The sequence below is a fragment of the Salvelinus namaycush genome, chromosome 6 (genome assembly GCF_016432855.1).
Source record: "Salvelinus namaycush isolate Seneca chromosome 6, SaNama_1.0, whole genome shotgun sequence".
In the NCBI taxonomy this organism is placed as follows: domain Eukaryota; kingdom Metazoa; phylum Chordata; class Actinopteri; order Salmoniformes; family Salmonidae; genus Salvelinus; species Salvelinus namaycush.
This window is the reverse complement of record NC_052312.1, coordinates 25,317,776-25,331,247: the sequence shown is the minus strand read 5'-3', so window position 1 is coordinate 25,331,247 and position 13,472 is coordinate 25,317,776.

The window sequence follows — 13,472 nt, the reverse complement described above, 5'->3', positions numbered from 1 at the left end:
AATGTCATTAATCTGATTAAACTATATTGAAAAAACATACTTTACGATGATATGGTCACATGTATCAAATAAAATCAAAGCCGGAGATAGTAGTCGCCTATAACGGCAGCTAAACAGAAGGCAAATCCAGGTACCACCTCGCGCTCTCCAGAAAACCGGAAATGGGGGACACGTCATACAAAGAGCTTGTATTCCACTTCAGACCAAGATAAACACTAAATTTCTTCTCTCACCGCCTCTTGACATCCAGGGGAAGGTCTATGAAGTGCATGTATACTCATACGTATCATGCCCATTTATAGGCAGGAAGTAGAACAGAGCATCGATTTCAGACTTTCCACTTCCTGGTCAGGAAGTTTGTGCCAAACTGTTTGACTCACAGATATAATTCAAACGGTTTTAGAAACTAGAGAGTGTTTTCTATCCAATAGTAATAATAATATGCATATTGTACGAGCAAGAATTGAGTACGAGGCCGTTTGAAATGGGCACCTTTTATCTGGTTACTCAATACTGCCCCTGCAGCCCAAACAGGTTAACCTCCATTGATCATTCTGCGCTGTGCTCTGGCAGTCATCTTTGCAGGACGGCCATTCCTAGGGAGAGGAGCAACAGTGCTGAACTTTCTCCATTTATAGACCATTTGTCCTACTGTGGACTGATGAACATCAAGGTTTTTAGGGATACTTTTGTAAACCTGTCCAGCTTCATGCAAGTAAACAATTCTTAATCTTAGGTCTTCTGAGATCTCTTTTGTTCGAGGCATGGTACACATCAGGCAATGCTTCTTGTGAATAGCAAACTCAAATTTTGTGTGAGGTTTTTGTTGGGCAGGGCAGCTCTAACCAACATATCTCATCTCATTGATTGGACTCCAGGTTAGCCGACTCCAATTAGCCTTTGGAAAAGTCATTAGCCTAGGGGTTCACATACTTTTTCCAACCTACACTGTGAATGTTTAAATGATGTACTCAATATAGACAAGAGAAATACAATTTGTTATTAGTTTAAGCACACTGTTTGTCTATTGTTGTGACTAAAGTGAAGATCAGATCCAAATTTATGCAGAATAATAGGTAATTCCAAAGGGTTCACATACTTTTTTTTGCCACTGTATACACTACCGTTCAAATGTTTGGGGTCACTCAATGTCATTGTATTTGAAAGAAAAGCATATATATTTATTTTTTGGTCCAATTTTTTTATTTTTCTATGTAATGGAATATCTACATAGGCGTATAGAGGCCCATTATCAGCAACCATAACTCCTGTGTTCCAATGGCTTGTTTTTATTTATTTATAGGGGACTATGCACATTAATCAGCATCAATATTACATTAATGCAACATCCATGTAAATGTGCCGGGGTTAGCCAAAAGCTAAGTAGTCCCAAGGCAGCTAAGGACAATTGCACAACCACAATACAAATACTCGCTGAAACAATACAAAATGCATTACATCCAATAATATATCATTCTAACGACAACAACACTATCATCAACTGTCTTACATATGAGGAACCACAGATAACTCGTGTACAGGTTTGGATAGATTTTAGCCATGTTTTCAATTCAAATTTAAAAGTACAATAATCAGTGCAGCTGCTCACGTCCATGTGCATTGTGTTCCAGTATATTGTAGCTCTAACAGAGAAGGACGATTGGCCGAATTAAAAAAAAAAAAAAAATATATATATATAAAATGATTTTTTTTACTGTGTCGAGAAGGGACAACGCAATCCCCTCTAGTTACTGCCCTTGTTATCCTGGAGGTGCTTTCTTTGAGCATGATATGCCGGCAAAGGGGTTTAGGGGCAAGATCATGAAGGATCTTAAAGATAAGGCTTGCATCTACATACTGCTTAAAGCTATCCAGATTAAATTATATGACAATGGTGGTAACTGTTTGGTTTATTATCAAAAATCTTAAGTGTTTGTTTGTAGAGTGATTTAATTGGTTTCAGAATAGTAGCTCCTGCTTGTGACCAGCATGTGAGGCAATATCTCAAATGTGAGAAGATCATAGTGTGCATATATAGTTTGGCGGCCTCCAGAGGAAGGAAAGGTCTTATAAACCTAAAGTTGGATAATCCAAACATAACCGTCTTAACTTTTTAGTGACGGGGCAGTATTTGGATGAATGACGTGCCCAAAGTAAACTGCCTGTTACTCAGGCCCAGAAACTAGGATATGCATATACTTGGTAGCATTGGATAGAAAACATTCTGAAGTTTCAAAACTGTTAAAATGTCTGAGTATAACAGAACTGATATGGCAGGTGAAAACCTGAGGAAAATCCATCCAGGAAGTGGGATTTTTTGATGTGAGTGGTTTCCATTGAATACCTATTGACTGTTTCTGGGTTAGGGCCCAGGTTGCAGTTCCTATGGCTTCCACTAGATGTCAAGTCTTTAGACCTGGTTTCAGGCTTGTTTTCTAAAAAACGACGAAGAAAAATACCTTTTGGTTAGAGGACTGGGGAAGCATGCAGTACTGGTTGGCGCGCGTGACTGTGTGCGCGTCCTTCGTTCTTTTTCCTTTCTATTGAATACGCTATTGTCCGGTTGAAATATTATCGATTATTTAGATAATTGACACCCTGAGGATTAGTTATAAACATCGTTTGACATGTTTCGACGAACTTTACCGCTACTATTAGGATGCAGACGAATACATGTTTTGACCGCCTTTGAGCCGGTGGATTACTGAACAAAACGCGCCAACAAAACTGAGTTTTTGGGATATATATAGGACTCTATCGAACAAAACTACCATTTATTGTGTTCCTGCGACTCTTGTGATTGCAACCAGATGATCTTCAAAGGTAAGTGATTTATTTTATTGCTATTTCTGACTTTCGTGACTCCTCTGCTTGGTTGGAAAATGTTTGTATGCTTTTGTGTGCGGGGCGCTGTCCTCAGATAATCGCATGTTATGCTTTTGCCGTAAAGCCTTTTTGAAATCTGACAAAGCGGCTGAATTAATAAGAAGTTAATCTTTTAACACTTGTATTTTCATGAATGTTTATTACTATTTCTGTAATGTGAAATTTGCAATTTCAACGGATGTTGTCGAGGTGGGTCGCTAGAGGCACGCCTGCGCCAAAGAGGTAATTAACCACCTTCACATGTTTCTTAACTTCTCTAGGATAGGGGGCAGCATTTTCACTTTTGGATAAATAACGTGCCCAATTTAAACTTCATTCTACTCATCCCCAGAATATAAGATATGCATATTATTAGTAGACTTGGATAGAAAACACTCTGAAGTTTCTAAAACTGTTTGAATCATGTCTGTGAGTATAACAGAACTTATGTAGCAGGCAAAACCCCGAGGACTAACCATTCAGATTTTTTTTGAGGTCACTGTCTGTTCAATGAGTTTTCATTGGGATATTAGATTTCTAAGGGACTTGTTTGCAGTTCCTACCGCTTCCACTGGATGTCACCAGTCTTTGGAAATTGGTTGAGGTTATTCCTTGTGCAATGAAGAAGTACGGCCATCTTGAATCAGTGTAACGTTATGTGTACTGTTTGAGAGTTGCGCAAGACTAGAAAAGTAGCATTAGTTTGTTGTCCTCCTGTATTGAAAACAGATAGACCCGTCTTCAATTTGATCGATTATTAACGTTTAAAAATACCTGAAGTTGTATTACAAAAGTAGTTTGAAATGTTTTGGCAAAGTTTACACGTAACTTTTGAGATATTTTGTAGTGACGTTACGCAAATTGGAAGCTGTTTTTTTCTGGATGATCAAACGCGCCAAATAAATTGACATTTTGGATATATATGGACGGAATTAATTGAACAAAAGGACCATTTGTGATGTTTATGGGACATATTGGAGTGCCAACAAAAGAAGCTTGTCAAAGGTAAGGCATGATTTATATTTATTTCTGCTTTTTTTTGTTGCGCCTGCAGGGTTGAAATATGCTACACTCTCTTTGTTTACTGTTGTGCTATCATCAGATAATAGCATCTTATGCTTTCGCCGAAAAGCCTTTTTGAAATCTGACATGTTGGCTGGATTCACAACGAGTGTAGCTTTAATTTGGTATCTTACATGTGTGATTTAATGAAAGTTTGATTTTATATCATTTTTTTAAATTTGGCGCTCTGCATTTTCCCTGGCTTTTGGCCAGGGAAAATGCGTCCCACATATCCCCGCATATCCCCGCAAGCGTCCCACATATCCCAGAGAGGTTAACTTTTTGTCAATAGGGGGTGCTGTTAACATTTTTTTTTTTTGACGTTGCCAAATTAAACTGCCTAGTACTCAATTCTTGCTCGTACAATATGCATATTATTGTTATTATTGGATAGAAAACACTCTCTAGTTTCTATAGCCGTTTGAATTATGTCTCTGAGTGGAACAGAACTCATTCTACAGCACTTTTCCTGACAGGGAGTGAGATTTCAGAAATCTTGGCCTCTGGTCCCAGGTCAGTTTTAATGTCCCTGTAAATGCTATGAGGATACAAACACTGCCCACGCCTTCCTCTAGATGTCAGTAAGAGGTGACAATTTGAATGGAGTCGATTGCGCAATCAGGGCCTGTATAAAAGAGCACAAGGCGGAAGTAGCTTTCTTTTCTTCCTGCGCCTGACGCACGATGGACGTCGGGACTGGCCTCCTTCCAAGCTTTGGTTTAGCCACTTATATATCGCCGGTCATGTTTTTACTCGTTATAGGTGTTAAAAACATCATAAGGTAGTTAATTTAAACCGTTTTATAGCAATTTATATCCGTTTAGTGCGATTTTGAGGCATTTCTTTGTGATGCACTTTGAAGCGCTGGGCACGTTTCCAGTACCGGTCGAACGTTAGTGGCCATTTCGACGGGACAAGAGGACATCTTTCGACCAAAAGACGATTAGACCCGAGAAAGGATACATTGCCCAAGATTCTGATGGAAGATCAGCTCATAGTAAGAACTATTTATGATGATAAATCGTTGTTCTGTTGAAAAATGTTAAACGCATAAGCGGCCATTTTTTTTGGTATAGCTTCGCTTTGGCGAACCCTGTATTGCACAGTAAGGATAATTTTAGAAATGTAATTCAGCGATTGCATTAAGAACTAATTTGTCTTTCGATTGCTGTCCACCCTATATTTTTTAGTAAAGTTTATGAATAGTTATGCATTAGACTAGATCACTGTCAAAGATGGCGGCCGACGTTTTCGGCCCAGGTTGGCTACTATTCTCATTGTATAACCACGGTTTTTTGTGGCTAAATATGCACATTTTCGAACAAACTCTATATGTATGTTGTAATATGATGTTACAGGAGTGTCATCGGAAGAATTCTGAGAAGGTTAGTGAAAAAATTAATATATTTTGGCGATGATAACGATATCGCTCTCTTTGGCTTGAATCAATGCTCGGGTAACGTTTGCATATGTGGTATGCTAATATAACGATTTATTGTGTTTTCGCTGTAAAACACTTAGAAAATCTGAAATGTTGTCTGAATTCACAAGATCTGTGTCTTTCCATTGCTATGCGCTGTGTATTTTTAAGAAATGTTTTATGATGAGTAAATTGGTAATACACGTTGCTCTCTGTAGTAATTCTAGTCGCTTTGGTGAGATTTGTGATGGTGGCTGCAATGGCAAACTATGATTTATACCTGAAATATGCACATTTTTCTAACAAAACCTATGCTATACAATAAATATGTTATCAGACTATCATCTGATGAAGTTTTTTCTTGGTTAGTGGCTATATCTTTATTTGGTCGAATTGGTGATAGCACCTGATGGAGTAAGAAACTGATGGAGTTAGAAAAGTGGTGTCTTTTGCTAACGTGGTTAGCTAATAGATTTACATATTTTGTCTTCCCTGTAAAACATTTTAAAAATCTGAAATGGTGGCTTTATTCACAAGATCTGTATCTTTCATTTGGTGTCTTGGACTTGTGATTTAATGATATTTAGATGCTACTATTTAATTGTGACGCTATGCTAGCGATGCTAATCAGTGGGGGGGGGGGGGGGGGGGGGGGGGGGGGGGTGCTCCCGGATCCGGGTTTCTGAGTCGCTAGAAGTTAAATGTCAAGTTGGAGTCCAAAATGACACCCAAGATGCCTGAAGTTAGACACAACTTTCAGATTCTCCCCATAAACAAGAAGAGCTCTTTGGGAAGAATCAATGAATTTCTTAAAGTACATATAAACAGTCTTGTCGATATTTAAATGCAGGCAAGAATTAGTCATCCATTTAGTAACATGTACCATAGCTTCAGTTAACTTGTGGGAGATTATTTATATAGATGGTAAACAGAAGGGTGGCCTAATTTTGACCCTTGTGGGACCCCAATGTTATAGTAAAGAGAGTCCGACTGAGTGTCACCCAAAAGAACCCTTTTGGCTTCTGTTTGTCAGATAGGAATACATCCAACTAATGGCTTCAGCCAACACATAAAGGGAGGATAGTTTGGATAGGAGGACCTCATGATTCACAGTATCAAAGGCCTTTTTAATATCCAAAAAGACTGCGCTGACTTCACCACCTATGTTTAGATTTAATGCACTCCAGAAAACAGCAATTGGCTGTTTCGGTAGAATGGTTAGTTCTGAATCCAAATTGCATTTGATGTATGGAGTTACCCTGAATGAGGTGATCAGTCAGATGATCAGCCACCCATCTTTCAGCTACTTTTGATAGCACTGGAAGAATTATTATAGGTCGGTAATTTTTCACCAGTGTTGGGTATCACTGCAGCAGACTTCCAAGCATTGGGGAAGAACCCATATTTGATGGACAGATTAACTAGATGTACAATAGGGGCAATCAGAGAATATTTGTGTCTCTTCAGGAACAGTGTCTAGACCAAATACATATTTTGTATTTGGTACACAGTGTCTAGACCAAATACATAACTCTGCTTTTGCTTGTTTTATATTCCTAACTACCTTATTTCTCAGTGACGCAAATATACGTCTGTCATCATTGTTACCAGACTTCAGTGCTTTTTTTTTTCCAACAAAAAATCCTGTTCTCTCATCTCCCTCCTGAGGTCCTCGTTGAGCAATGGTAGAGGTTTTCCGTCTTGGCTTATGTTGAAATTTCCCAGTAAAAGGTATCCACTTTGTCAATAGCTGACAGACTCGGTCTTCATTACTTAACTTCTTTCAGCTAGGGGGCAGAATTTTTATGTTCCCAAGGTAAATGGTTCCCAAGGTAAGGTTCCCAGAATAACGTTCCCAAGGTAAATGGACTATTTCTCAGGTCCAGATGCTAGAATATGCATATACTTGACAGATTAGGATAGAAAACACTCTAAAGTTTCCAAAACTGTCAAAATATTGTCTGAGTATAACAGAACTGATTTTGCAGGTGAAAACCTGAGGAAATCCAACCCGGAAGTGCCTTTTATTTGTAAAAATCACTGTTCCGTTGCCTGCCCCTCCATTTAAAGGGGTATCAACCAGCTTCCTCAGGCTGTAACCAGGCTTTAGACATAGTTTCAAGCTTTTATTTTGAAAAATTAGCGAGATTTTTCAAAACTAGTCAGGTGTCCTTTGATTAGTTCCTGCGCGCGAGAGATGTAGCTCGACATTTTCTTTCTCTGTAGTATTGAATAGTTTACCGTCCGTTTTGAAATATTATCGATTATGTATGTTAAAAACAACCTGAGGATTGATTTATAAAAAATGTTTGACATGTTTCTATGAACATTATGGATCCTTTTTGGAATTTTCGTCTGCCTTTCAGGACCGGAACGAGCCTGTGGTTTTCTGAACAACGCGCAAACCAAATGGCGGTTTTTGGTTATAAAACTAATCTTTATCGAACAAAAAGAACATTTATTGTGTAACTGGGAGTCTCGTGAGTGCAAACATCCGACGATTATCAAAGGTGAGGGATTTAATTGTATTGCTTTTCTGACTTTCGTGACCAAGCTAATTTGGGGCTAGCTGTTCTTACTGTTTTGTCTAGTGATTGATAAACTCACAAACGCTTGGATTGCTTTCGCTGTAAAGCTTATTTTCTAAATCTGACACGATAGGTGGATTAACAACAAGCTAAGCTGTGTTTCGGTATATTTCACTTGTGATTTCATGATTATAAATATTTTTAGTATTATTTTTGAAATTGGCGCTCTGCAATTCAGCGGTTGTTTACAAAAATGATCCCGCTAAATGGATCTGTGCGGCAAGAAGTTACCAGACCAGTCAATTTTACTTATAGCTGCATCGTAGTTACTCTGTTCACTTTAATTGATTTTTATCGTACTGTTGCACATTAATATGGTTCTTAAATCTCTTTTGTGAGCTTTCTAACCACCAATGTAACATTGTGGTCAGATGCCAGTTAGTAAGTTACTGGACTTAAATATTTGATCACGTCTGTTAGTAAACACCATATCAATTTGAGTCTGGGATGACTGTATTACTCTGGTTGTATTATTTGAGTCGGGTTGAAATTGTCTGTGATCTGAGTTTTTTTTTGTTTTTTTTTCTGAAAGGTTTTCCCCCCCCAGTATATATTGAAATTGCCCTTGACGATAGGATTCTTATGATCACATTCTTCAAGCATGGCATTTAGATTGTCATGGAATGAGATATTAGATGTTGGTGGTCGATATAATATTCGTAGACACTGGACAGAGAAACTCTGTCTAGAAGGCCAGCATCCCGGAGTCGCCTCTTCACTGTTGACGTTGAGACTGGTGTTTTGCGGGTACTATTTTATGAAGTTTGCTTCCGGGTTTAGCAAGCATTTTGTCAAGAAGCAGTGTGGCTCGGCGGGGTTGTGTTTCGGAGGAAGCACGGCTCTCGATCTTCACCTCTCCCGAATTCGTACAAGAGTGCAGCGATGGGACAAGACTACCAATTGGATATCACGAAAAAAGGGGTAAAAAGAAGTGACAGTATAATTAGATATTTTAAAATATGTTAGTAAATGTAGCACACTAACACATTTTTACAACAATGACATCAATTTCTTCGTACTTTAACCATGGTTAGCATTTAAAAATGCTCGTAAGCACAAGTTAACCAGTGTTCAAGATGTAGAGCCTTCATAGGGTCTTAATTAGGGATAGTAGTCCCGCTAGCAGGACACAAGCCGACAACATCCGGTGGGAAATTGGAGGGTGCGCAATTCAAATAAATAATATTTAACATTCATGAACATAAGTGTCTTATATCATTTAAAAGCCTAAATTATTGTTATTCTAACTGCGTTGTACGATTACAAAAAGGCTTTACTTGCGAAAGCATACCATGCGATTGTTTGAGGACGGCGCCCCAGCAACATATTTTTCAACCAGCACCGGCTTCATAAAATCACAAATAGCGATTTTATATAAATCACGTAATTTCGAAGAGCTTCCTCTGTTTGCAATCCCAAGGGTCCCAGCTACAACATGAATGGTCATTTTGTTAGATAAAATCCTTCTTTATATCCAAGAAAGTCAGTTTAGTTGGCGCCATTGATTTCAGTAATCCACTCGTTCAACATGCAGACAAAGGAGTCCAAAAAGCTACCGCTAAACTTTGTCCAAACAAGTCAAACGACGTTTCTATTTAATCCTCCTATCTCTAAAATGTAAATAAACTATAATATTTCATACGGTAAGTAGTATGTTCAATAGGAAAGGAAAATTAGTAAGTGCGCGCCCTCTCCCTCGCATGCTGAAAGACTATTGTTATTTGTTTTTCAAAAAACAAGCCTGAAACCTTGAATAAAGACTGCAATTCCTATGGCTTCCACTAGATGTCAACAATCTGGGAGACAGATTTACATAGAAACAATAGGTTCCCATTATAAGAGCCTGGGAGCTCAAAGAAAAACATTCCGGTCGGATTTTCTTCGGAATTTCACCTGCCATATCAATTCGGTTATAGTCTCAGACATTCTTTTAACAGTTCTTTAGAAACTTAAGTGTTTTCTATCCAATGCTACCAATCAACTAACATCAAGGCGGTGGCCCGTTCCTGTAGGTTCATGCTCTACAACATTCGCAGAGTACGACCCTGCCTCACACAGGAAGCGGCGCAGGTCCTAATCCAGGCACTTGTCATCTCCCGTCTGGATTACTGCAACTCGCTGTTGGCTGGGCTCCCTGCCTGTGCCATTAAACCCCTACAACTCATCCAGAACGCCGCAGCCCGTCTGGTGTTCAACCTTCCCAAGTTCTCTCACGTCACCCCGCTCCTCCGCTCTCTCCACTGGCTTCCAGTTGAAGCTCGCATCCGCTACAAGACCATGGTGCTTGCCTACGGAGCTGTGAGGGGAACGGCACCTCCGTACCTTCAGGCTCTGATCAGGCCCTACACCCAAACAAGGGCACTGCGTTCATCCACCTCTGGCCTGCTCGCCTCCCTACCTCTGAGGAAGTACAGTTCCCGCTCAGCCCAGTCAAAACTGTTCGCTGCTCTGGCACCCCAACGGTGGAACAAACTCCCTCACGACACCAGGTCAGCGGAGTCAATCACCACCTTCCGGAGACACCTGAAACCCCACCTCTTTAAGGAATACCTAGGATAGGATAAAGTAATCCTTCTAACCCCCCCCCCCCCCCCCCCCCCTTAAAAGATTTAGATGCACTATTGTAAAGTGGCTGTTCCACTGGATATCATAAGGTGAATGCACCAATTTGTAAGTCGCTCTGGATAAGAGCGTCTGCTAAATGACTTAAATGTAAATGTAAATTATATGCATATTTTGGCTTCTGGGCATGAGTAACAGGCAGTTTACTTTGGGCACGTCAGTCAGGCGGAAATTCAGGAAACTAGACCCTATCCCTAAGAAGTTTTAAGCATGCTGAATGTTTGACATCCCTACCTCTAGATCTTTCTGCGTTATATTGGAGACAGCATACTGGGCACACACTGGTTGAATAAATGTTGTTTCCATGTCATTTCAACGAAATTACATTGAATCAATGTGAAATAGACTTTGAACAGTGGGAGGTAGTTGGAAGACTGCCATACCAGCTCAGCTGACGTGTTCCTTTACAGGTGGCAACTGATCAGTCAACACAAACACAGAAACCACACAATATAACTTTCTATCTCGCTCTTTCGTGCTCACACTCTCTCACATCACTTGGTCTCTCACTATCTCTCTCTCGCACTGTCTCTCTTTCCCTGCCCTCCATAATGTTCATTACATTAATTTTTGACTCATGTCCAACAGATCTAATCTTTAGCGATGCTTAGAAGGTCAACTGACCACATTGACTTTTTAATCTCACTGCTACAATATCATTGAAACAATTCAACCTCTCAAATCTCAGTGAAAACCTCTACTCTAAATCCATTTTAGGGCTTAGAGAAAAATATACGTGCGAGCGAAAGTAATAATGTGAAAAATAAATAGGAGGGCCCAAGAACTCCAAGCTAACCTGCCTAAATGACTATCAGCAGTAGCACTCACATCTGTAATTATAAAGAGCTTTTAAAGGCTGGTTATGACACACATCAACACCATCATCCTAGACACACTCCAATTCGAATACCATCCCAACAGAAACACAGCTGAGGCAATCTCAATTGCACTTCACACTGCCCTCTCCCACATGGAAAAGAGGGGAAATAACTATGCGAATGCTGTTCAGACTACAGCTCAGTGTTCAACACCATAGTCCCCTTAATTAAAGCTCATCACCAAGCTAGGGACCCTTGGTCTGAACCCCTTCCTCTGCAACTGGATCCTGGATTTCTTGACGGGCTCGTCCCAGGTGGTGAGGGTAGGCATCAACACCGCCCCCATGTTGACTCTCGACACGGGGGCCCCTCAGGGGTGTGTGCTTAGTCCCCTCCTATGCTCCCTATTAACCAACGACTGCATTGCCACGCACGACTCCAACACCATCAAGTTTGCTGACGACACGATGGTGGTAGGCAATGAGTCAGCCTACGGAGGAGGTCAGAGAATTAGCAGTGTGTTGCCAGGACAAGAACCTCTCCCTTGTAAATGTTAAGCTGTTTAAAGATGTTACACTCATCAGCTATGGGGAGTGAGATCACACAATTGTTCAGAACAGCTGGTTCCTCCTTTAAAAGTTGCGAGCTTGCACAGCGGGACTTAGAGGTACTCAGCATCATGGTGTCATTGCTCGAGATCACCACAAGGGGAAGTTAGAGCACTCATTATGCTTTTGAGTCCCAAGGGTTTTATATGACCAATCACTTCGAGTGGTTCCAATGACAAATTGACGCGAGCCAACCGTGCCTGGTGGCGTTCTTCAACAAAGATGGCTGACAAAACATTAGTGGAACCAGATGTAAGTTATAACGAGTCAAGCAAAAAATTTACAATTGAGAGGAATATGTTAATGTAGAGAACTTTTGTGCATATTCTTTTTGTCATAAAGTTAATTTACGAAACTTGCTAAATAGCGATTTATCTGACTAGCTAACATTAGTCAGCTAGCTAGTGTTAGGAGAATGAATTTGTAATTTGTGGTTAATGTTTTAGGGACTCCTGAGAACCAGCAAACCAGGCTGTCATCTTGTGAAACAGTGGATGTAAAGAATCTAGCTAGCTGAAGCATTTACTGCAAATTGAATGTACAATTGTGTAAGCTTGCCTGCTAGCTAATTATTTACTTGCTTATTGTGTAGTGGAGGGTAAAAATAACTGTATGCCTGTGGATGTGTAGCTAGCTACAGTATGTAACCGATCTGTGTATGGACCCTAAAACGTTAGGTACTGAACTAATATTCATACCAATCTATGAACCTCAGCTATCATAGTTGTGGTATCAACTTCAAGTCTGAATGGCATTAATGAAGCCTATGGATAGAATATAATAACTTTATTGTGCCAAGGATGCAAGTCCTATATACATGTACTGTAGTTATTACCGCGCATGACATTCCCGCATTGGAGCCTGTACATTAAATATATTCACTGATCATGTACTCTTCCTTGGCAAATAAAGGTGCGGTTCAGTTATGAATCTCTGAGACATTATTTTTCACTCATATCAAACACCATTATTTGAATGATGCTGTGTCTGCATGTATGTATTACAATTATACACTTCAACAGTGTTTACCGCTCCTGGGACATCAATGATTACACATTGTAACTATGCAATAGACTAGAAACATGACTGATTTGTAATTCATATCTAATTTAAAAAAACAATGCATATCTAACTCCTTTCATCTGCATTAATCTGAGGACACAGGATAGTATTTCAATGAGATGCATACATTCAACCAGTGGTGAATGTGAAACGCTTTATTGAAAGAAGTTTATTATCCAGGTGTTATTATTACATGCATTATAATTGTAATATTATAAATATAAGTTCAATCGGTACTTCAATGCACATATGGTGTGCATTATAAAACGAGGAAGAAAGACGAGGTGGGGAGAGGTGTAGAAGACAGAGGTAAGAACAGCGGCAGACAGCATATGATTAATGAATTACAGTGCTATATTCTCTCATTTCATCACAATTGCGGTGTCTCCTAACCAACCTTCGGGCCAACTGGTGGCCCAATGCTATC